This window comes from Manacus candei, unplaced genomic scaffold, assembly GCF_025592945.1.
Source record: "Manacus candei isolate 608988 ecotype Guabito, Panama unplaced genomic scaffold, ASM2559294v1 h1tg000035l, whole genome shotgun sequence".
In the NCBI taxonomy this organism is placed as follows: domain Eukaryota; kingdom Metazoa; phylum Chordata; class Aves; order Passeriformes; family Pipridae; genus Manacus; species Manacus candei.
Window position 1 is genome coordinate 5814503 of NW_026138083.1, and position 24072 is coordinate 5838574.

At 41.7% G+C, this 24072-nt stretch overlaps 1 long non-coding RNA gene across 1 annotated transcript; it reads left to right on the forward strand.

Annotated features, from left to right (window-relative positions):
* Positions 1–257: 257 nt before the first annotated feature.
* LOC127473243 (uncharacterized) lies at positions 258–23403 on the forward strand. Its single transcript, XR_007905327.1, has 7 exons — positions 258–379; positions 1713–1869; positions 11860–11947; positions 15147–15234; positions 18768–18832; positions 21045–21273; positions 22983–23403. It is a non-coding gene; the product is annotated as an uncharacterized LOC127473243 (long non-coding RNA).
* The last annotated feature ends 669 nt before the right edge of the window (positions 23404–24072 follow it).

The following is a 24072-nucleotide window of genomic DNA, read 5'->3' on the forward strand; positions in this document are numbered from 1 at the left end:
TAAAAAGAACAGAAGTAGATTTAGCAATAAAGACCTTTCTTTGCATTGAAGTATTCCCAGGAACTTGCTGGGTGGAATGAGTAGAGGCCACATAAGCTGCTGAAGCAGAAATTTTGTTTAATATCAGGTTTGCATGGCACAGTATAACATTTCCACAGTCTCCAAGGACCTGTAAATATCATGTAATGGTTCCTGTGCCACAACATCGATGCTGACTGGATTTTCAGGTCTGATGTTTACTTCTGTCTCCTCAGACAGGACAGATCGACATCCAGCAAGCGATTCCCAGGTTACTGTCAGCCAAACCACAGTGCTTTGGGATCCAAACAGCACAAAAGAGTCAACCTGCTGAGTCTCACAGCATCTGCCTTGGCCTCAGGTGAGCACTGTGGTTCAGTCTTTCCCACCAGCAAAGGGGCAGAAACTGAGAACAAAGAAGATGCCTTTGGGCCCCTGGGGCTTTTGTGCTGCCCTTGGAGTCATGTGTGAAAGTTTGTGCAAATCCCCCGAGGTTGGTTGTCTTCTGGGGAAAGAGGGATGCCCCAGGAAGGGGTGACAGGGTTGCAAAGGCCCTGTTGAGTCATTCAGAGCTGTGTCACACCTTTGTCACAGCAGCTTTTGGGGTCTGAGTAGCTTGTTGCTGTCTTTGAACCCAGTTTCTGTCCACTCCTAAGAGCAGCAGATAGTCACTGTGAGTCTTTTAATAAAATAAGCAAGAATTTGAAATGCTGCTTTTGAGTTTTAAAAAAAATAAAATAAAATGTTACTTTTCTAGATTTCATTACAAAACCAAATTCTACCTCTCCTCTGAAAACTGTTTCCAAACACACAAATCCAGCTAGCACAATCATCCATTTGCACAGCAAGCCCTTAGACACTGTTTTCCTTCTTCCAGATGACTTTCGTAGCCCACCTGGGAAATAAATTACTGGGCAGTGGTAGAGTTAGTAAACCTACATACACTCATAAAAGTTCAAACCAAAGTGTGATCATAAAGTACTTACAGGTCAGTAATCACACCCTGAATTTTCAGAAGTAATTTAGAGTAGATGGTATTATCCGGAGAAAAAGGTCCTTCCTTTTCCCCTCTAAATATCCCATTATAAGCCAGTAATAAGTATAAAAATTAAGAGCTGGCTGAAGCCAATGGAAAGTCTTTACTTAATCCCGGGGCACTTTGGTGGGAACCCTTCAAACCTTTCAGTTCAGAAAAGCACCTATGTCATAAGCACTTCATGAGGTCCCAATTACATTGCCCTATTTTGTGGGACATAGCTACAGCCTTGGAGTTAATCACCTGCCTAAAGACTTTGCAGAATAAGGATGCACTTAGAGCCAAGTATAGGCCTAAAATCTGTTTCAGACAGGGCTTTAATATTTAGCAGGTCATGCACAGATCTTTTGCCATTTAAGCAAAGTTTGATTTTTGGAAAAAGAGGTCTTCCAGCTTGTTCTTCAGAAAATGATATCCAAGAACTGTAGCTAGAGGCAGTATGGCAGATTCTTTCAAGAGCAGACTCTTGTAGAAAGTTATTTAGTTCTGTAGTTCTCCCGGGCTACTCTCAGGTCGTGCTGCTCCTGTGCTTCTGAATCCCAGTGTTAGAAATAAAAAGGTCACACTGGTTCCAAGAGTCGTGACACCAACAAAAGGCATGAAAAGTCTCTCTGCTCCTGACAGTTTTCTTTACACTGTTGTTTTTTCGCCTTTGCAGTTGAAGACCTAAGCATGTTCCACTGGTCCTGCACTCCCTGTGCACGGGGTCAGCTGAAACAGGCTCTCATCATCCGGCTTTCCAACAGGGAATTTCTCACGGCATGAGCAACCTCCTTTCCAGCAAATCACAGGTGTTCCCCACATGGCGTGAGCAGGTGAGAGCACGGCTTTGCCAAACCATGATGAAGTTTGGTAGCTGAAATACGAAATCCAAGTTTGGCCTGAGATCTGAATCTGGCACTCTGCTCTATCCTCCGCTCCGAGCCAAATCAAACTGCAGCACGTCATGAAAACCAAACACCCCTGTGCTCTGGATTGCCTAAGATCTGCATCCAGCTGTAAACCCCGATGAGGAAGCTCCTCTCTGTGCCTGTTACAGAGGTGGCAATGCCCAACATATCCCCGTGTTAGCTAGGGGTGGTAGCACTCTGACAGAAATTAGAACAGTGGAAAGAAAGCCTGCGCCTAAAATTCCATGGGAAAAGAAGGCACTGGAAGTGCAATGAAATTGCCACTCTGTGTAGCTTTAGTAAAAACTCCCAAAACCATGAAAGAAACACACAAGCAGGATTTATGAGTGGGTCAAGTTTTGAGGCAAAGCACCCCCTCATCTTTTTGGCTCCTAAAGTCTCTCATTATTAGTTTAAGAGCTGCCAGGCAGACAGAGCAATTCATCCAGCCCACCTGTGCTTTTTTTTGAGGGGGAAAAAATGCAAAGGATGTGTTCCATATTCTTCAGGAAGTGCTCCTCACCATGGAGCCAGCTCTGCTGCACCCTCATGAACACTCACAAGACACCTGTGACATGCCAGCTCACCCAGGCAATCCTGCTGCCCAGGCAATCCTTCTCTCACATTCTCTCTTGTGCTCTTTTTTTTGTTGTTGTTTTTTAATAGTTAAGGATTTGAATTTTTCTTCTTGTGTATTTGGCACTTCTGGTGGAGCCTTTGACATGGAAAAAGTCTCATCTTTCAAATGCCTGTGGCACTCTCTGTGAAAGGTGATTTTTAAAAATCCATTTTATTTTGCTTCCTGGCATTGATATCAAAGGAACAATCAGTGCCTGACTTGGAGCCAACAAATTATTTCCATTATAATAAACAGAAAACAATGGCATGCTGCCTTATTAGTTATTCACTTTCCAAGTCAACAGGCTCGGAGGGTTGGGATGAGATCTAACCAGAGATATGCTTTGATGTTTTCAGTTTGGAGAATTGGTCTCCTGGCCAAAATGCTGAATGATGCCAGTTCTGGGGGGAAGAAGGGAGGGAAAGAAGGGCAGAGGGAAGGGAGAGAACCCCTCAAAGCACAGGGCAGGGGATGGCTACTGGAAGAGTATTGTAGCATGTTCATGGCTGGTTATAAGACATTGGAGTGGTGGTTGTGGTGCTTGGCAGCCTCACACCAGATTTAACACATGTGCAAAGAGCAGCAGCTGGATTGATTTCAGTGTAGTTACTTTGATTTATTCCCATCAAGGATCTAGTTTAGTGCACACTCAAGATCTGATACTGTACTTCAGAACAGCCACTTCTGTGGTGTTTGCAGTGTGTGTTGTGGATGCTGATGGATCCAAACCAAACCAGATGTGCACAGTAGCCCTGGTACTCATCCTTCTCTCCCAGGAACAAACTCTTCTGGCACTGCCACATAAATAGTGCTTTGTAGGGAATACTGCTGAGCAAAATGAGTTGCAGTATTTTGTTTTAGCACTGAGTTCATGTATGCAGAACATTGCAGGAGGGGAAACTCCTCAGTAGAAACATGAGAGTCACAGTGCTTGGAAATGTTTTGTTCTATATGCCTAATGGGACAGAGGGTCTACAGAAAACTATCTCCCAAGAAGGTCTTGTAGGTGGGAATAAGCATCAGAGGTGAATATCTGCTATTTTTCTATATAGAAAATATAGATATTGGCATCATGATGCCAACAAATAATATAAAAAGTCAAAACTCCCCGTTACCTTGGATATATTTCACCAGTGTTCCCAGAACAATCAAAATATCCAGAGCAGCAAGCCAGCACATGGGGCAACACAACTGACCTTTGCTTGTTTATTAATCATGTCTCTCATGGACAAGCCACTCTGGCTGTTTTGGACTCTTTTCTGACAAATATACAAACACATTAAACCTACTCTTTGCTTTTCTCACAAAACTATAAACTGCCTGAGTGGTTTGTATCAATAACCCAATGAATAGAGAGCACAGTAAGTGAGGTAGATTATTTGCTCTGGTGGAGAACTGCCTGTGCATTTTGGGAGATACATACCTGCTCCCTACCTGTAGATTTTTATTTTAAAGGAATTTCTGTGGGAATTTTAAAAACCTAAGAAAACTACCAATTTCTTCAAAGCCAGAAGAAAACTTTCCACACTCAGGAGGGGCAAAACAACTTGCAAACTGTTTTAGTAAAGGTTTTGCATGGTGATCATAAACCATTATCTTTGAGGTGACCAAATCTAGCATAGAAAACCAGAAATAACTGTTAGGAAGCAATGTCTCTTTTGGGAAAAGATGTTCAGCGATAGTGAACATTATGTGTTATGTGTTGTTGTCATATTGCCTTTAAATAGCCAGACTCAGAATTATCCTGGAGGAGAGAATGTGAAGCAGGTGATATTGCACAAAAGATCAGTTTTGGGCCACAAGAATCTGTGTGGTGATGATGATTTTCAGAGAGCAAAGTCGTGTTACCAGATCCAAACCTCAGAGAGTTTTCTGAACTGTCACTTTGCAAAAATACCCATTTGTAATGACCAGCAGTGGCAGTCTGACACTTGCAGGGGTCAATTTTCAGTGCAGAATAGCACTTTCAGATTCTGCTTGAGCAGTTTCCTCTCCTTTGAACCCTCTTTCTGATTGCCAGATGCTCAGCCACAGCCTGGCCCTCATTCTTCCAGTCCTCCCATAAATGGAAGCAAATTTCCACCAAAAGCTTCCTTAGGGGCATAAGGAAATTAGAGAAAGAAATTAGAGAAAGAATAGACCTGGAGTCCTCTCATGTAGCTAAAAGTCCTCCAGTCAGACACTGCAGCCAAATTCTCTTTCCTGTGCTCTGTTTCTACATGATCAGCCTTTTTCCTAGCCTAGGAATTCTGGCTCCTCGCTTTATTCCAGGCGATCTCCCTTCAGTGGAGGCATGTGATACCTAGCCTTGATCCTCCTAACCACAACAAGCCAAAGCATCCCACAAAAAAGGCTGTGCTTCTTGCCCTTCTGCTTTTTCCTGATTGCCTTCTGGACAGTAATAGATGATGCTGGAATTCGTTCAGCAGACATGGGAGCTTATCCTCCCTCTTTCAAATGCACCAGCATTTTTTTTCTCTCTCCCATGCTCTTAATTTCACCCCAGCAGCTCAATCTTTCTGCTGGCCCCGGCTCAGTTGTCAAGCCAAAAGTTTGTAGGTTTGTTGCCACAAAGTCCCAGAGCACGGCACGTTCCAGCATGAAGGAATTTGGGGTGGGTGATCACTGAGGCCGGGCTGCCTCCTCTCCCGCTAAATGAGGCCGGGTGTCAGGCAGTAAACACTCAGGGTGAGGAAGCTGCAGCTGGAGCCATCACACGGCCTAAAGGAGAACACACCTAATTTAATTCCAAGAAAAAATAAGGCTGGTGTTTCATAGGCCAATAGCAGCCATCTCTGATCCACGTTTCTGTCTGTTCTTGCCATGCGTTCAGCAAATATCCTTAGTAATGTATGTGGTGCAAAGGCCTTCTCGGAGGCTGGTACCTTGATCTGTCAATGCCTTGCCTGTATAATCTTGCAGAAGAGGTAAAGGCAGGGAAGGGAGAAATATTGTTCCTTCCATCCCACAGGTGGAGGGCCAAGCAGCAAAGCTTTTGGGTGAGGTCCTTGGAGTCGCACAGAGGATCTGCTGAGGAACAGACAATAGGTATTGTGATTCTGTAACTCCTGCACATCCTTGTGCTGCAGAGGCAAATCCCACTGAGATGAAATCCCACTGAAAGCAGGGTAGACACACGGATAGATGACAGAGGCTTTGCCTGTTCTTTTTTCAGTCATGTCAGACTTCCCTGAAATCTGCTTTCCCTAACTGCTAACAGACAGAGCTTCCCAAATCTGCAGCCAGTCTTATTTGATCAGGGCATGGGGGTGAAAAAGCCCAGCATTCAACAGAGATTCCTTGGAGTATCTTTAAGATCGTGGATCACATAAAACAGTCCCCTCTCATTAAAAAAAAAAAAAAGGGAAAAAAAAAAAGGAAAGAAGCACACAAACTTACCATTGTTGAGTGTTTCTTTAATAGAATCAGAAACAAATTTGTGACCTTGTGGCCCAGAGGTGGGAACACCATCTATAAACTTGCCCAGACATAGAAATGCATTCTGCCTGTCAGTAGGAGTTTGCCATTGAACACGTATATAAAAAAAAGCTGGTGTTACATTAGGCCAACATTTTTTAAATGCCACAGCGCACTTTATATGCTGTAAACCTTGTTAATGCTGCTAACAAAAAAGTTAAAAACTCAAAGCTATAAAAATAGGAATGCCACTCCTAAGTAAATAAATATACATGAGAACCAAATATTCAGATACAAGTTCTGAAATGGCTCATGTCCAAGGAGGGAGGGGGAAAAAAAAACATTAACCTGAGTTGTTTCTGATGCTATAAAAGTTCACTATAGTCAGCAAAATTGTCTCCCATTGAGTGTTTGACTTAGATTCACATGGTTCTGGAGAATTCCACACTGGAGCTTGGAGGAAGTGGACGGTTATTTTAGAAGTCAAGGCAGGTGGGCAGCAAGGAATATGCCAGCAAGGACAATTCCATCCAGGAGACTGGATGGGTCATGGAGGGTAGGATATTTCTTTCTATCTGACTCAAGAACAGGCTGCTAAGGTTGCAGCAGTGAGGAAAACATTTCCATGAAAACAGGCCACCTACATATCCCGGCCTCTGCTGTTGGCTCTGGATCCAAGTTAATAGGCCCAGTTTGGGACTGTTATACACAATCTGGGGTGTACTGTGAATCTTTTTGACAGCCTGGACTCAACAGTGGTTCAGGGGCTAAAATTTCCAAGGATCTTTTAAGGGACTTTTTTTTTTCCTGTGGTAAGAGCTGGCAGTTTACCTGTCCTTGCTTGTCTTTGCTTTTCCCCCCTCACCCAGACCATTTTCATCCAAACCATTTGCCATCCTTCCCTATTTTTGGTCAGACACACCAAGCCTCTTGTTATTGAAGGCTGTAGTTCCAGCACAGCATAACTAAGAGAAAGACTTTTGGACTTTAAGAATTTGGAACCGGCTCTTAGCAGTGATTCTAAAAATAATAATAAACTACCACTAATGTAGATGAATATATCTCATGCTCAACCCTTGATTTTGTAGGTGCCTATGGGCTGAAATGAGGAATGGATGGATGAGAGTGCCCAGAAAGTTCCACGCTCTTTTTTATTTAAATATGGCTAAAAGAGTAAATTTTAGACCTTTATGCAATTATTCACTTCCACGATGACAGAAAAAACTACTTAGACTCTCCTTCTTCCTGTGAGGGGGGGGAAAAATCACTTCTCCAAGGCCACAGTAAAGCCCAAAATGTTTCAGAAGATGGTTTTCTGTCCCCATATAGAGATTATGTGCATGATTAACAACCAATTAATGATTAAACTGATTAATGATTGAAATGAAATCTAAGCAGTAGGTGGGGATGATATATTAGGACTATATTGGTGAGGAGTGAGGAAGGTAGGAAATCCAACTGAGAAATCTACTCTTTTGTTATATGGTTAATCAAATCCCCCCACTTTCTTTAGCTCTTCAGAATTTAAATCAAATTTGGTGCAACAATTTGTCTTAATTGAAACAATGATTTTTTAACCTACAAGACTCAATGCAGTCTGCCCACAGGAGTAAACTTGGTGGGATTTTAGTGAGAATATTTCATTTTCAAGGGCTACTGGTTACATCTGGGTGAGAAGTTTTCCCTTTCCCCCTCTTTAATCTCAATTCAGACTGTGATTTATTCAGCTATATTTCCAGGATAACATGCTGAGATGATGATTTTTGTTGGAAGACCACACTAAAAATTGTACTGAAATTGGATGCAACATGGGAACCATCATAATCAGGACTTCACCACTGAAGCTCAGGAACAATTTTGTGGAGGGTCATGTTGCATCTTGTCTGGGGCTTTCACGAATTAAAAATCTATTTACATGTGAATTTTAAATCAAAGCAAAGCCATTCTGTGCTTTGATTTAAAGCACTTACATTTTTCTCTTTGCCTCAAACGTGGGCTGCCTCCAGAGTTCTCATTTGAATGTTCACCAGTGTAACTCCTGGGAAAGATGTTTTCTCCAGCAGTCAAATAAACTCTCTATTAATGCTGTTACATTTCTAACACAAGCAACTGGATAAGACAGAGGATGGCAAACTGTTGAATTGTTGTTATTGCACATCAACCAAGGCAGATGTGAAACCTGAACTTTCCAATGGGATGTACTGCTGTAGACAGTCTTTTTACCTAGTTTTTCCCTGTTTCCTTTGCCTCAGGAGTTTTCCAGATGGATTAGGAAGGTCCCAGTGCTTCTGCATATGTGAGGTTTTCTCACTGTAGATTGTGGCCTGTTCAGATTGCAGTGCTGAGGTTTAAGTGCTGATGAAAAAGATTTGTAATAGAGTAATGACTGCTGTTAAAAATCAGAGGAAAAGAGAAAACTTATAGAGGGAGGAAAACAGGAGAAACAAAGAATTTATTTCTAGTTGATTTTTATCTCAGGAACACTGAAATCACTCTGTAATTGTTCAACTAAATAATACCCCAGTTCCAGAAACAGGGTGGTTGGCAGGCAAATTTGGTAAGTGGGATTTTCTTGTGCACTGCAAGAGAGCCTGGAGCCTGTGAAATTTCTTTGATTATAAAGCCAGGGTACATAATTTCATTTGGAAATTCTGACCAGTGGCACATTGCAGGCTCTCTAGGTTTGCAGTCTTGAGTGGCAATTCCATTAACTGCTAGTTTGTAGTGCTCATGAGCCCAAAAGTAACAGGGGAAAGGGCAGCCTGTGACTGTCTCTAGATCAGTAACCTTTTTTTTTTTGGCATTTATAATGTAACAGCTTGGATCCTGCTCAGTCCTCACAACCCTGTGGCTCCTGAGTCCCTATTTCTTCAATACAAATGAAGATGGTTGCCTATATCCTTTCTGGGGAGCTTTAAAAACATTAGTCAAAATTTACATCTCTGGGCACCTTCGGTGTGGCTTATCCCCAGTAATGAATGAATTATTATTCTGGAATCTCCAGAAATCGCGTCTCCTACCTTGATTCCTTCCTCCATTTCATTACTTATGCATTACATTATTTAATGGCAAACTCTTTCTTCTCCTGATTATAATTTAGGAACCTCTCTGCGCTAATCACCCTATAGGCAGAGGCATCCCCTCTCAATGCCTTCTTCACTCTGAAACAATTCTGAGAAGTGTGAACACCTTAATTTCAACCTGAGAAGTAGCCTTGGGACAAAATTCAAGTTCTGTAGGCAAAGGAACAGCAAGGGAAGGCAGAGTTCTTCAAAGTCATCAACCAGCAGGGTCCAGAGAAGAGTTTAGCGCTTAAGAATGAACACTGAGTCAGGAGTCATCCATGAGTAGAAAAATAGCAGGAAAAAGTTTGACTTCATTTACTGATGTGGTGCCTCTTTTATTTTCTGAGCTCCTGGAACTCAGTATCTTCAGAGCATGTTGAGTGATCAGTGCAGATCATGCTTAACTGTCCTTCTGATGCCATGGATGTTTGGTAACTGAAATTCAGTGATATGTTCTATTAACAGCAATATATATTTGTACATGAACATGTAGAGATGTTGTGTTCAGCAGAAGGGTTGTTTGGGTACAAGGAGAGAAAAGCATACTCTTTTTATACCTCTGTCAAACTTCCATAATTGGCTTACCCTGACGGGACAGGATTTGTTATTTGTGGAGCAGCGGCTGCCTGGAGAAATGCCATGGCAGCCAGTTTAGCCTGAGTGTCCCACAGAGCCTTCCTTAATCACAGCAGTGGGTGGAAAAGGCATTATCTTCATATATTACTCTCAGGGGCTGGTGGTATCCATTCTTCTAGGGTTGCTGCATGCCTCTGAAACTCTACCTACATGCAGTTTGCTCTTCATTCTCCTCTTCTTTTTCCTTTCCTTGTGTTGAGACATTCAGCATCGCCTGTGGTACCCTCATTTCCTGCATCCTTTGCTAGCAAAGATATGGAATGGCAGAACCCTGACACCAGCCTGGGGTCTTTAACAGTGCACTGAAGTGGAAGAGGTATTTTTTCAGTGGTCATTCAACTACCCTGTTCAAAAAATTAAAAAGGAAGACAAGAAGAACTTCTAGTAAAAGGAGAACATTATTCTTCATTACAATATCCTCAAAACTTTCTTCATCTTACCTTCCCTGGAGATGTCTGGAAGCATCTCTGTGTTTCAGCACTGCCTGAGCAATTCAGCAGAGGTTTCTGCTCACAGTAGATATTGGAATCAGCACAACCTGCCAATCTTTCTTTGCCAATATCTGCCCTCAGCAGGAATGTTGGCGGTCAACGAGTGCAGCACTTTCCCAGCAGCTGCCAATGCAACTACGCAGGTGGTATTGTGATGGGAAAGAGGGCTGGCAGAAGGAATAACTTGAAGAAATAATTCAGGCAGCTCCAGCTGGCTTTGTCACAAAAGATGTCATTCCAGCACAGGCCATCAGGAATGATGGGAACAAACCTTGGGAGAGCAAAGCTCAGCACTGACTTCCCGAGGGAAAAGCTGTTGGTGCTCTGTGCCTGCAGGGCATTTATAATTTTTCTCATATATAAATATATTTATAAATGATATATAAATATAATTTATGGTTATTATTCTGTGCATAGCCCATCCTCTTGCTGTCTGGTGCTGCTGGTAACAGAAATATTGCTGGTGCTGCTGCTAATAGATAGAGACATACTGTGGGTATGATCATAACCTACTGAGTTTGAAAATGTCTTCTGCCCTGTGGGAGCCTGCAGAGATTCTTTATCTCTGAGAACCTCCAGGGGAAACACCAGAATCCACAAAAGGTGCAAAGCTGAAGAAACCTCGCTTCTGTTTTTGGCAGCTCTTCCAACTGTATCCCAGGCTTGTAACCAGCCCTTTTTCCTGCAAGTGTAGGTGGGAATGATGCTTTGAGTGAAAAACCATAAATTTTGCTCCAAAACAAATTAAAAAGGCCCCTAGCCTTCCTTTTTTTGGAAGGGAAACCTGAAAGTGAGAAGTTTTAAGTTTTGGGAGAAAACTCCAAAATGATTGATTTTGAAACCTTAAAACTTCCAAGTCCGTCTCCGGAGGGATCCAATAAATGGAATGCTGAGTGGCAGTAAAAATTTCAGATCAAATACATGCAAAATGTGGTTAATTTAAAAACGAATCTTTGCACTTCAGATGTTGGACTCTCTGACATAAACTGATATGATAACAGTGGTTAAAAACCCCCTGAGTTTATTTCAGCCAACATGTGGAAGGGTTTGAAAAGCATTAGCTCAGAGTTTGAGCCCTCAAATGATACTGAGCCTTCCTACTTCCACTGGTGCCGTTTTTTAACAGAAGAAACAGCTTAATTTGACTCTTATCTTCAGAGGCTTAAACAGGAATTTGGTCTGAGAGGACTGTGCAGGTTCCCTTGCCAGTGTTGCTTGCTGTGTTTTATGAGTGCATGTGATGACCTGGATGACTTCATACAGGCTGTTTACAGCATGATTAGAAAGATAAATGAAACATGGCTAAAGTTGTTAAATTCCAGTGTCCCCTCATTGCACAGTAAGTCATGAACTCTACTGAAAAAAAAAAAAAAATTGGAAAGAAAAGCGATCTAAAGTGCATCTCATCTACTAAGGGCATGTCATAATTCCAATAAATGCTTTCTATTACAAGTTCTTTTTGCATCTGCTTACGAAAAATGAACTGAAATTGTAAATCATTCTATAAATCCTAACTGAAACAAAATGTCTGAGTTCTGAAACCAAAAGAGACGTATTTAGATCACCAAAACTTTTATTCCATGGAATTCAGAAATAAAGTTTTTAAAAGACCCCAAAGCCAGAAAACAATAAACAACAACAAAACAAGACCCTCCTCTAAACTTATTTTTTTTAATCTGTCTTCCAGTTCTGGGAGAGGAAATTCTGCAAACCGACTCTGAACTCAGGAAAGGGAGGTACTTGAGAACTTGCTGTGCTGAAGGAAAATACAAGAGGTAAAACACAGTGACATCCAGAAGACTCTGTGCTCAGTCACACAACTGTTTTGAAAGATGCAGCTCTCACCCAGGGCAGAGCAGTGGGACTGGAGGCAGAACACTTTTACCAACAAGCAGCATTTACAAAGAGCAAATGCAGGAGAGCATTTAAAAATTGTTAATATCAAATGCTCTCTTTGTATCAAAGCATCAATGTGTGGAGTAATTCCTTTGCATTTGCACAGAGAAAAGATTTGTCTTTTCTGCTTCAAGAACTGAGCAAAGGTGAAAGGGTTTGTTCTGCCTTTCCTAACTCCTCTGCTGAGCATGTTTTTTTCTAGACAACTTGCACATTGAGTAGCATTTACTGTACTTTTTTACTATATTCTGCTTGTTGGTCTCTTTTTGCAGCTCAGCCCCTGGTATGCAATTAAAAGTTTTAAGTGACACCTTATGCCCTGTTAAGTTGCTAAGTCCTACAACAGCATCTGGAAATTATATCTGTCTCTCTAGGTGGATTCTTGGAAGAGAATTCACTATAACTGTAATTCCCCCTTTACTTTCCTTCCCAGCCTTATCTCCTCTGAGACCTGACAGGGAAAAGTAAAGACAAGCTATGAGACAATTGATATAAAACCTGTGTACATGTAAATCTAAGTTACTGCACATAAAAGGAAGGAAAATCAAAATTAGAACAGTACTGGGAGTTATGTGATGGGAAATCTGGAAGGCTTTTGTTCCATCTTGCATTTGAAGCATAAAACAAGAAAATTGCAGGTAATGGGAATCTTGATCCAGGCAATGAAAACCAGGGATGTACAGGGGAGAGAAGAGTCAGACTGAAAAATTAGTGAATAATTCTGTTTCTCTGAAATGAATTATTATTATTATTATTATTATTATTATTATTGTTATATAGACAAAAGTTCTTACTGTTAGCAGGGGTAGACAAAATTTCAAAAGGAGTTCATGTTAGACAAAAGACATGCCTGAATCTTTGCATCAAAATAACACTTCCATGTTTACAGGTCAGAGTTAGTCATTAAAGTTTGCCAGTGTGCTCTGTGTGGGTTGGCAATAATGATTTCTGTGAGACTGTTATGGTCTAACTGGGAAAAATAGTACTTCTCATGTGAGTTTTGTCACTTTAAAATATATGTGCAGCTGAAACTGCCTGGAGAAATATTGGTTGTAGATAGCTGCATTTGGTGACTTGGGCTGCTTAAGAGAAGGTTTAATAATTCACATTCTTTATGTAACATGTTATTGACTATGCGTTAAACCCACACAAAGGTAGAGCAGCTGACGTGGCTGGAAGCCATTTGGATCCCACCTCTGAAATGGAGGGGAGGATTTATATCTAATCCCCTGCATCTGAAACAGAAAACACACGTCTTCAGATCAGGAGTCGAGGCAGCAGCACTCTGCGCGTGATGGAGGAAGCTGGGCCATAATACTGCTTGAGCACTTTTATTATGGTGCTGCAGGGAACAGTGCCAGGCTGGTTTTGACTTCTCACTTTATCTGAATTGTTCTCCACTATTATGACCTGCACTGTCTTAGTACAAGGGATAGTAAAATCCCAAACATGCAGCCCTTAGTATTAGCATAGCCCAGCCCCATGTAAAAACTCACAGTAAATCAGCCTCGCTGCGGCCAAACCACATGTAAAAGCAAGCTGTGAAACAGACCCAACATGGCCAAACCACATGTAAAAGCACGCTGAAAGCCACCCTCCACACAGCCAAATTACACAGAGATCTGTGATGGAGAGCAGTCAGGCTTTGTGTGCTTATTGGAATAACTCAAGGCTGTGGAGAATCCCCTTCAAGTCACCTTCTCTCCCACCTAAGGTCTGAGCAACTGGACAAACCCACTCCTGAGACTTAAGTCATCAGGTAGGAAAAGTGGCTCCAGAAGGAATCAAAAGCAGCACAGTGGATTCAGGGTCAACCTGCTGCAGGTTGGAAAGTAGTGAATGAGCAAAAGAATCAAGCTCAGAAGGAGCAAAGGACTAATTTTTACTTTTCTGCTTCAGACAGAACTGTTTTTGCTGAGCGATTCCCCTTGATACATCTTACTAATGTCTCTGGCCACTTAGGATAAGTCAGTCAAGGGCCAAAAGAAAACCCCATCTGGTTCCCTGTGATTAATCTTTCCAGCTAGAAATGAGTGAGATGCAATTAGTAATCCCATTTTCACTTGTCCAGACTTCAAAAAGCCATCTTAGATGTTTTTTTAGATGAGAGGGAAAACAATGAGAATGGAGCTTCCAGTTCACTGATGTTTTGTTAACTTGCAATTCTTTTAAATGGCTTTTTGTGACACATTTCATGTGTTATCATCCCTACAGTCAGTCATTCATGAAATATTTTGGGGGGTTAGAGACCTTTTTCTCACAGTGAATCTCAAAGCACTTTACAAAGGAGTTCAGTATCATTTTCTGAGTTATACTGAGGCATGAAATGACCTGCCTGATGTGCAGGACATCAACAACAGACCCCGACGTGGGACCCGCATCTTCTGATCCCACATTTGCAGCTACTGAACATTATTCTCAGTTATCTGCTGCACTGAGAAGTCCCAATAACAGCTGCTGATCCTTGCTCTCTTAATGGAAATCTGGCAAATAAATGCTGTCTGTGGGAGCAGGTTTCTTATATCAGTACGAAATATCCAATTCTCCGGGAGCCAAAGGAGGATTTCGTCGGAAAAGGCTGCTCACAGGAGCTGGTAGGGACACATCTAAGGGTGTGCTCAACCAACAGGAGTTAGTTTTGCTTTTCCCTTGCACTGTTTTGTTTGAACATGTCGCTGTTTAATATGCCAGTAAGGAGTTTGGGAACTGACTTCTGTGAGATAATCCGGGATTCCTGGCCTTTGACACACGACGTGGCTGTTGAAATCAAGGTCACAGCTTCCCCCTGTGTAAAACAGCAAGGCTTGACTGGCTGAGGTGGAGAAGTTTCAGCATATGTGTAAGCTGAAGTTTTGCCTAGGGGAGTAAACTTGGATTCAGTGTAAGGGGCTTTTAATCTATTAAAACCACTTTTAGATTCAAAAATTAATTTATTTGATCAATAGACTTTTCTTTTTCCATTTCCAGTCCCCTGGCTGAGCAATCTGTCTGGATATCGATGCCATAACTTATTTATACACTTTGCTAAATCCTCTAAATGCAATATTTGACAACTCATTTTTCGCTTGCTCATTCCAGGCTTGTCTTTGCAATTGTGCCTGATTGAGCACTACTGAAAAATACAGAAATGTGGAGCCAGACTGGTACCAAGCAGTTCCAGGATAAGGTGAGGTGCCTGCTTGCCCACTGCATACATTAACTATGGCCAGGTGAAAAGAGGGTTCAAGAGCAAACCTTGAAGCATGTTTTGCTGTCATCTACACCTTTCCCACTCCTATGGAGAAAGGACCTGATTATTGTGATTATTCTTATTGTTGTTGTTGTTAAAATTATGGAAGAGTTGATATTTTGAGGCAGAACAGAAATTCTCTGCAATATGTGAACAACTTCATTGTTGTCTCTATGAAGTATCAGCTACTGTATTTACCATTAATGTGACATACTCATGCAAAATATTTTCCCAGGACACCACTGATGATGATAGTAAAAATACTCAAAGCAATATGTGAAATAAAACAGCCCTAGGTCTCAAAAGTGATCTTGCAAAGCCCAATGACATTATAATTGCATAGCACAGCAATGACTCTGACTAGAGGGAAGAAGCAGGGCAGCAAGTGAAGGAGGAGAACTATTGTATGGCATGGAAATCCTGGGTAAAATCCTGAATGGAGTTTTGCTATTGATTTGAATTGCTTTTTTAATTGTTTTAAGAACAGGAGAAGACAAGTAGAAGGGGAAAAAACATGGAAGTGTTTGAATGTGGAACATTTGCTTTTGCTGTCTGGGATTGTGGATTTATATTCTGTTCATTGCTTCTGTGCTGTTCTGCTGCTCCCTGTTATATCTGTCTGTGTGCTTTTACATCTCATTATCTGATGAGCTTTAACAAAATATGTGAACTTAGGAACAAAATCCCAAACAATGTCCATATTTGCTCTTGCTAAATCTTCTCTCTTTAATATAGAAGGGTAATCATGAACATGTCCACTGTGTGGTTAAATATATTCCTTCTGTCTCTGAAAATTATAATATATAATTAGCTTTTAACTATCTCCACCACCACCAAATCAACATGTACAAGTATTTTCTTTTGCTTTATGAAGCTAGAGGCTCTGCAGATCATAAGGTAGATTCCTATCTCCCAAAACACTTGTCACTTCAATGCTCCATCACATTGCTGTGGATAGAATTAGTTTTTTCCCACTTGCAGCTCAGTGGGAAAATCTTTCCTGGATCTCAGCGAACACCCCAAGCCAGGGCCTGATTTGGCAAGGTCAGACTGAAAACATCTCTCCACACTTACTTAAAGCAAGGCACGGCTCAAACCCTGCTTTGTCCAGCTGTCAGAAGCCTGAGGTGGGAAGTTACTTCAGCCACAAAGACACAGAGATTGATCAACTAGAAATACATCCATCGGAACTCGGGAGCTGAGGTGTCTCGGGATCCTTCTCTCTGGGCTTTTCAGCAACCATCCCTTCCAGAAATACAACAAACACCCATTCTTTTATTAGCCCCTTTGGTGTCTAATAAGACTGGGTTTGACAGCTCCAGCTTCTGGATTGCTGCTGCAGCAGCCTGCTCTGCTTGTACGCTCTCGAGATAGGAGTCTGTGGGGGCAGGACCTGTTAAACACGGGGACACTGGCAGAAAGGGGCTCACAAGTGTTTCCTCTTCAGTGGGAGCTGGGAAAGAAAATTTAGTTGAACTACGCTACTGCTCTCATGAGTCCAGGGGAGAAAACCCATGAGGATAATTTAGAGACAGATAATTTAGGAGTTCAGAGCCCCTGTGTCTGTGAGAGAGCAAGGCTTCTTCTCTCTTGCCCTGCTCACAGGTTCAGAATTTAAGCCTTTACCCCTCACAAATCCTGAAATCCGAAGGAGTAAAAGCAGAGCTTTATCATCTGTTCTTGGGCAAGAGTCGTAGAACACTGAGGAAATTGTGTTTCCTGACGTGTGAACTGAAGAGTTGAAGCAGGAGTGAAATAAATAGGAAATTCTATGAAAACCCACGTGCAGAGAATTTTCTGACTAGCTGCAAGAGGCTGTCAAAATGGGAACAAATTTCCACTTCCATCTAGCTTTTCTACAAGTGCTAGGGCATAACTCAGACCTCTGTTTAGATAAGTGGAGTGATGCATTGAACTTGTGCCACTTTTGAGTCAGGAGCAAGAAGAAAACCCACCAAAATTATAAAAACACACGGTTAGGACTTTCCTCCCTCATTAAAAACCCCCTAACCTCAGCGACCTTGATACAGAGAACTTCTTTCACCTTAAGCCCTCCAGTTTCTCATCCAGTCTTCAATCCTTAGGATGTGCCCTTTGCCTTCATCCTTATTTCTTGGACAATCAGACCTATTTCTTGTTTGCCTCTGGGGCAAATTACTTCAAAATATTGGCACTTGGGAAAGTTGGATGGATTTGCTTCCAGAAGGGAAGATGCCCAAATAAAAAGGAAGTGCTTTTGAATGTAGTCTAATTATCCCTGCTTCTTTTTTAGTATCTCTTGCATTGTTTCATACAAAATTAGCCCATTTCCAGAAATATTTAATGACCCCATTCTTATTCTTGAATGGTTTTATCTCCAAGTTTGTCTGTCTTATTTTGGGTTCTCCTGAAAACAATTGAACCCTGGCTCCTTGGAGATTGCTTTATTCTGGAAAGATCACCACCAGACCCACGAGAGATGGGGGAAAGCCTGAAAGTGCTACTTCACAGTGGCATTCTTTATAATACTTCCCCCAATGGCAGGCTTGCAGCAGTGTTTAACACAAAAAAAAAAAAAAAAAAGGGTAATTAAGACATTTACATCAATCAGAGCAGCTAATCAGAACAAAATGCTGATTTCTGTCTCCTGTTCTGTTTCTCTTTGGATGGAGAATAGTTGCTGATATGTGTGCTGGACTTCTAATCCTTTAATGGGGGCACAGGCTTTTGAAGACTCCCTCTCAGAGGTGCTATTACCAAATATATGCTTCTAATTTAACTTCTCATGCCGTATTACAGTAGCCTGAAGCAATTTTAGGTGTTGGGTTTGTGAGAAAAGCCCAATGTTGATGTTTATCAGATGACCTTTTAAAGGGTAATGTGGGGGTTATCCATTGGCATGATTAAGACCATATGTAGGTGACTTTTCCCAGGCATTTCTTCCCGCTTTTCAAAATCCCATCTATTTTTACCCAAACTCAGCCAGGTACCTTTCATCTCTGGTATGTTCATGGGCATTACAAGATGAGACTGAAGCAAAGTGTTTACTCCTTTGGAGTAATTTCTGCTAGAAAAGTCAAGAAAATTACCTAATGTCAACACAACACTGTTGCAGATAAACCTCAACTTTCTTTTTGAACATTTCAGATGTTCTCAGCAGTTTTTCCTTTTTCTTCTCCCCTCCATTGTCCCTTTTTACAAAGGCTTCTCAAAAGACTATGAAGAAGTGACTTTTCTCTGTGAAATTCAGCTTTTAGTGTTCACGAGATGACCTTGCAGGCATGTCCTGCTATGAAGCTCCTAGAAGACAGGGTTTTTGACTAATCCATTATCTCTGTCACAGAGAAGACTGTGAAATTGTTATTTTAGAAGCTCAGTATTTCACTCATGGCTCGTCATGGGAGAGTCCTTGCTGAAGACATGTTGCTAATGTTTCCTGCAAGAATTGAAAACATACTGTTATCAAAAATTGTGTTTTGTTCTTTTTCCAGACAAATGATCTTTGTGTTACTGGATCTCTGCACCACCAACTGGGATTGAAAAAAGAGATGGCACGGTGAGATTCACTGCAAAGCAGGTTTCAATACTGGTGGAGATATAAAGGAAAATATGGTGCTTAGATGTCAGGCAAGGAAGTAGGCACAGAGGCAGGAATTCACAGCAACTATGAACCCTTTTAGAGAAGCAAATAAGCCAAGTACCTTATGAAGTCTTTAGGTGTAAAAACTACCCTTAAAAGGACTTTTTCAAAGGATCAGGACTTCTGTCCTTGTAAGTAGCTTTCACAACCCAGTATTTTGAGATAAGGTTACAGCATGGATTGTCTAAAATAAATGCATCTTGGAGCAATTCAGTCTTTAGCAGTTGGTGATATTTTCTGCCCCAGATTTGTAATTCAGTATTAGGAAGTACTAATTACTCCTCTGTCACCATCCATACTGGTGCTGAGACATGTTTAGGAGAGGCAATGGAGAAAAAACTCAAATGTCATGTATATGCAGCCTTCAGAAAGAAATTAAGGGAGAAGTAGTATGTGTGATACCACAAAAGGTACTAATAATGCAGGAAAAAAACCTTCATTCCTGCTGATTATTGGAGTTTTTTTCCCTAAGTATCAGATACTTCCTTAAGTCTGGTTTATGTGAAGGCAAACTGCAGTCAGACTCAAATTCTTGTATGAGGTGTCACAGTGAAATGTTGGGACTGTGACATAAGATATCAGAATGAGGGAGGCCTGGCTCTCACTTCCACTTGGAATGCTATAAACTAGTGCTGTATTTACACCAGAAGATGAAGCACCCATTTCCCTGGGGGTAGGATGGTTGTGTCTCAGGATCACGTGCTGTTTCAAACCCATCAGGTATCATGCTGGGGTTACTGAGGGCTCAAGCCACTGCTCATCAGACCTGCTGTGGCAGCTGATCCTACGAGCCCCGAGCATGGCAAGTGCAAAAACCCGACTTCTTCACCTCTCCTCCCCTGTGGGGCAAAGCCAGTGGCACGGCTGGCATGTCCTGCAGGCTGAGAGCTGTGCACGTGAGCCGTCACCACCGCACGGCCAACGTGCGCTTACATGTTAAGCCACAGGAATGTGATTATGAGGCAGAGCTTTTCATCGGCTCCTACTACAAAGGCAGAGTGCTGCCCCACTGAATTCAGGGGCAAAACTCCTCTTGGCTTGGACACAGCCAGCGTTTCACCCACCCGAGTGAAATGCCAGCCAGCCTCTGAGCCCTCAAGCCTGGCTGCAGAAGGGGCAGTTCATGACTTGTGTATTCCAGAGGATCGGGAAGCTTTCAGGTTTTGGAGGAGTTTGATCTCAGCACAATGACCGCAGAGGCCAGCAGGCAGGTTTTGCCTTTTCCATGGCAGTAGCTGCTTATCTTAGAAAACATTACACAGGCTGGGGCTTGGCTGGAGAACACTTATGGATCTCCCTTTAGCCCAAATGTACGAATTACGTTCAAATGGCTTGGGAATGGCTTGTCCATAAATTCCTGTAATAACACTGAATAATACTATCTCACCAGTTGTACCTCTCTCCCTGTTTGTGTTCCCCAGTAGCTTGCAAAAGCTATCAACATCAAATTAAGGGGTGGGATTTAGCATGGGGATTTGGTCTTAATGTGAAAGAGGGCTTTGAAAAACTCAGTCTTAGCAAACAGCAGCTAATAATAATGATAACAATAATAGAGATAAGCCAATTCATATCTCCCCACCCAAAATATTTATACAATGAATTTGTTAATTGTATTTTATCTTCTTCTGAAGGGTGGGTTGGTAGCCTTTGCTTTGCAGCAGACCAAGGGGAGCTCTCGTGCAGCCTGATGCCAAGAATATGTGTTATTTCATATTCTGTTATTTGCTTTGGGTTTAAGGTGGTGAGAGGAAATTCCCCAGCAATCAGCCCTAAGTAGTTTTGCAGCGAGCAAGTCTTTCAGTGCTTGAACATTGTTTAGCAGAGAAGGGAGGGAAGTAAAAACCCCTTCATCTGCCTTTTATAATTCAGATATTTGCCACATATCTAGAGAGAAGCATTAAAAAAAAAGAAAAAGCAAACCCAAACATTCGAGTGTACCCAAATTAATTCCGGTGTCATTTTATCTGCCTAATTGGGCCTAAAAATAGCCTGTGGGAAGGAGAACCAGCAGCCTTGAATGTCTGAAGCAATTTGTATCAATTATTTCCCAATGTACCAGTTTCAAGTGAAAGCCCTTGCCTGAGTGCCTCCATTAGCCAGGTGTCAGAGCTCTCTGTTTTCATTCCAGGCTTTTCTCTGGGAACAGGGTGTGTGTGCGCACCAAAAAGCACCAAGGAGGAACTGGAGCCTTGGCGGGTCCAGGAGGGTGCCCAGAGCAGCTCTGCAAGCAAAGTTAGTGCCTTCACTCCTCTGTCATCACCAGTCCCTGAGAGCAATCACCACCCACCAACAGTTCCTTGAGATAAGCCCGAGCCAGCTGGGAGAAGAAAGCCTTTGATATTCCCCTGCCTTGCTGAGTAAGTATTCCATAACAATAATACTTTGAACTTTTACAGCACCTTTTCATACCAGGGTCTGAGTGCTCCACAAACATTCATTCCCCAAGCCTCATACCACCCATTCAAGGAAACCATTTTTTTTTTAATTGTCCCACTTTTTTTAGGCCAGATCTTCCAAAGAGCTCAGCGTCCATTGTGCCTGCACTAGAGAAATTATTTTCTTTGTGCAAAAGAGCTGCAGTGTCTGGGTTCCACTTTAGATACCTGTGGCAAATGTCAGTAATGTTTCCCCAACTCCTGCCCCAAAATGTTTGTGTCTTGGACTTCTGCAGGTCTGCAAAAATAAAGCTCAAAACCTTGTAAACTGCTTGTCTTCTGTTTATAACCCACAGGAACCCTCATGAGCCCCTGATGAGAATTTTTTTGACAAAGCAAAATTTCATTGCCACCCCCCAGTTTCACTCAGACTTTTCTGTTTTCTGTAGCCATAATTTTTTTTAGCTGATGAACAGCATTACAAGAAACGCAGATATATTTGTTTTGGTCTTCAGAACTATTTTCTGTGGTGCTATTCTGCTTGGAAACAGAGCAAGAACGTACTTGTCTCAGACACAGACATACAATAGATAAATAAAAAGGGAGATGCTACTTCCCAGATAGGCATTGCATTGTGCTTTGCTACAGCAGGCAACAGGATTAAACTTTGATTTTCATCTCCTGTCTGCTTTCTCAGTGAGAAAATACAGTCAAGGCCAATGCTGGAGTTGATCTATCTCTATGGAAAGTTGATTTTAAAGTAGTGCCAAATGTCAGTGAAAAATCACTGTTAAGGTTTCCACAGTAACAATAACAGAGTCTTGTAGGGAGGGTGAGTTAAGAGTGCACTCTGCAGCCCAGAGAATAATAGAGGTGCCTTCCAGTTACTCGTCTGATTGGGGAGCACACACATTTTAATTTCTGTACAGCATTCACAGTATTTAGCTCTGCCCCCTGCCCCTTCTCTAGCCAGAGCATCCAAAGGGTAAAGCCTTTAAGCTTTATATGGGACATAGCATTCAAGTCCTACTCCAAGGTAGAAAAATCCTCTGATGCCTTCAGCTCTCATTTCTCCTGATGCTACTGAAAATAATAAATCACCTTGGCCTGTTTAATTTTTGGACACTGTAACTATGTTAGTTGGAAATACAGTTATGACTTTGTTCCTCTTCCCAAAGTCTTTGGTCATTCAAATCCCATGAATTTGAAGCAGATAATTCAGACACTTTTTGCAGTGACCCTGATCTCTTAAAATTGAAAAGTAAACTTCAAACATACAGTTGCTTATCCAAGCCCAGCTTCTAATCTTTTGAGATTTTCCCATCACAAATTATAAGTGCAATGTGGATAAAAGTGGGAAATGCAGAGAGATAGAGCCAAGCTAAAAGCTATCAAATATATCATCTCTTTGAGTAAGGCTGGAATAACATGGAAATGGGATATAACCTGCTGATTAGTTGAACTTCCTTTAACATGTACTCCTGGGAAAAGAGAGAGACACTGAAGACTAAATAAAACAAAACAAAACAAACAAAAAAAAAAAAACAAAACAAAAAAAAAAAACAAACAAAAAAAAAAAACCAGAAAAAAAGGAGAGAGACAGAAGAAACAGAATTGTTTGAACAGTCTTTGAACTGCTGGAAAGATGTGCCCTCCAAATCACTTTCTTAACTTTCCCTGTAATTCAACAGCTGCATTTCTCACAGCTCACATCTCGGAATGGACCAGCAGAGGTGACTGGGCATGAAAGAATAACACTGATGGAAGGTGTGTGTGGAAGGTGCTAATCTTTTACCATGTGTATAGGTATGTAATCACTTAGCAGATAATCTCAGATTCTGAAAAGACAGCCATTCGTTTTAAAACAAACACCAAGCTCGCTGTTGCCAGGAAGCTCTGATCAGTTCATAATTTAGCTTTAGCTCTCAAAAAATCCTCATCATTATGGTGAAAGGATGTTGAATTTGTGTAAATCAGAATAGCCCCAAGTTTCTTGCAACTCAGATTGCAGCTGTCTCAGTGCAATCAGTGTCCTCTGACTGAGCTTCTCTGTCACTGCCACCAAAAGGTGACTCTCTTCCCTCTGGACAGTCAGTGCATCAAATAAGGCAACCGAAGGTGAAATGATAGAAATCAATCTGCCTCTCATTAGTGGGATGAATAGAAGCATTCCAGGGAGGGGAATCAATGAAAGGGTGAGGAGATGTGTTAAAAGAGGGATTGAAGAAGGAAGTTAATACTTTTTCAGAGAGTTGAGAATAAACTTTGGAGGACTTTAGAATAATGGTGTCTCACATGAGCAGTGTGATGTTCATTCCGAGTATAAACACTGCTGGATAAAACAAGTGCAGGCTCCTAAGTGAGGCAGGTGCTTTTATGTTTTTGGAGATTTCGGAGGGTTTTAAAAATGTTTTTTAAACATGTTTCATATGGCGAGGATGGGTGTCTATAGGTGTGCTGGAACTGAGCCACTGAACTCGCACGGACGTTCTGTAGACACAAGATATATTTGCGTGTTTATGTTTGCCTGAGCTCACACACACAGGCCCACACAAATAGCATGAAAGCCACTCATACATATTTATTTCCCTTTTTACTACTAAGTAGAATATTCATTGCTGTATTTGTAGCCCAAATTACTTGCAAGGAGGAAAAAGTGATTTGTCTCTAAGCGGAAATAGAGATGAGGAAATTTTTCACTTGGGATGCAGTGAGAAGTATATTACTGAAGTGGTTCTGGAACAGCAAGTGTGGACACAAGAAGGGGTCTGGCTGTGCTTC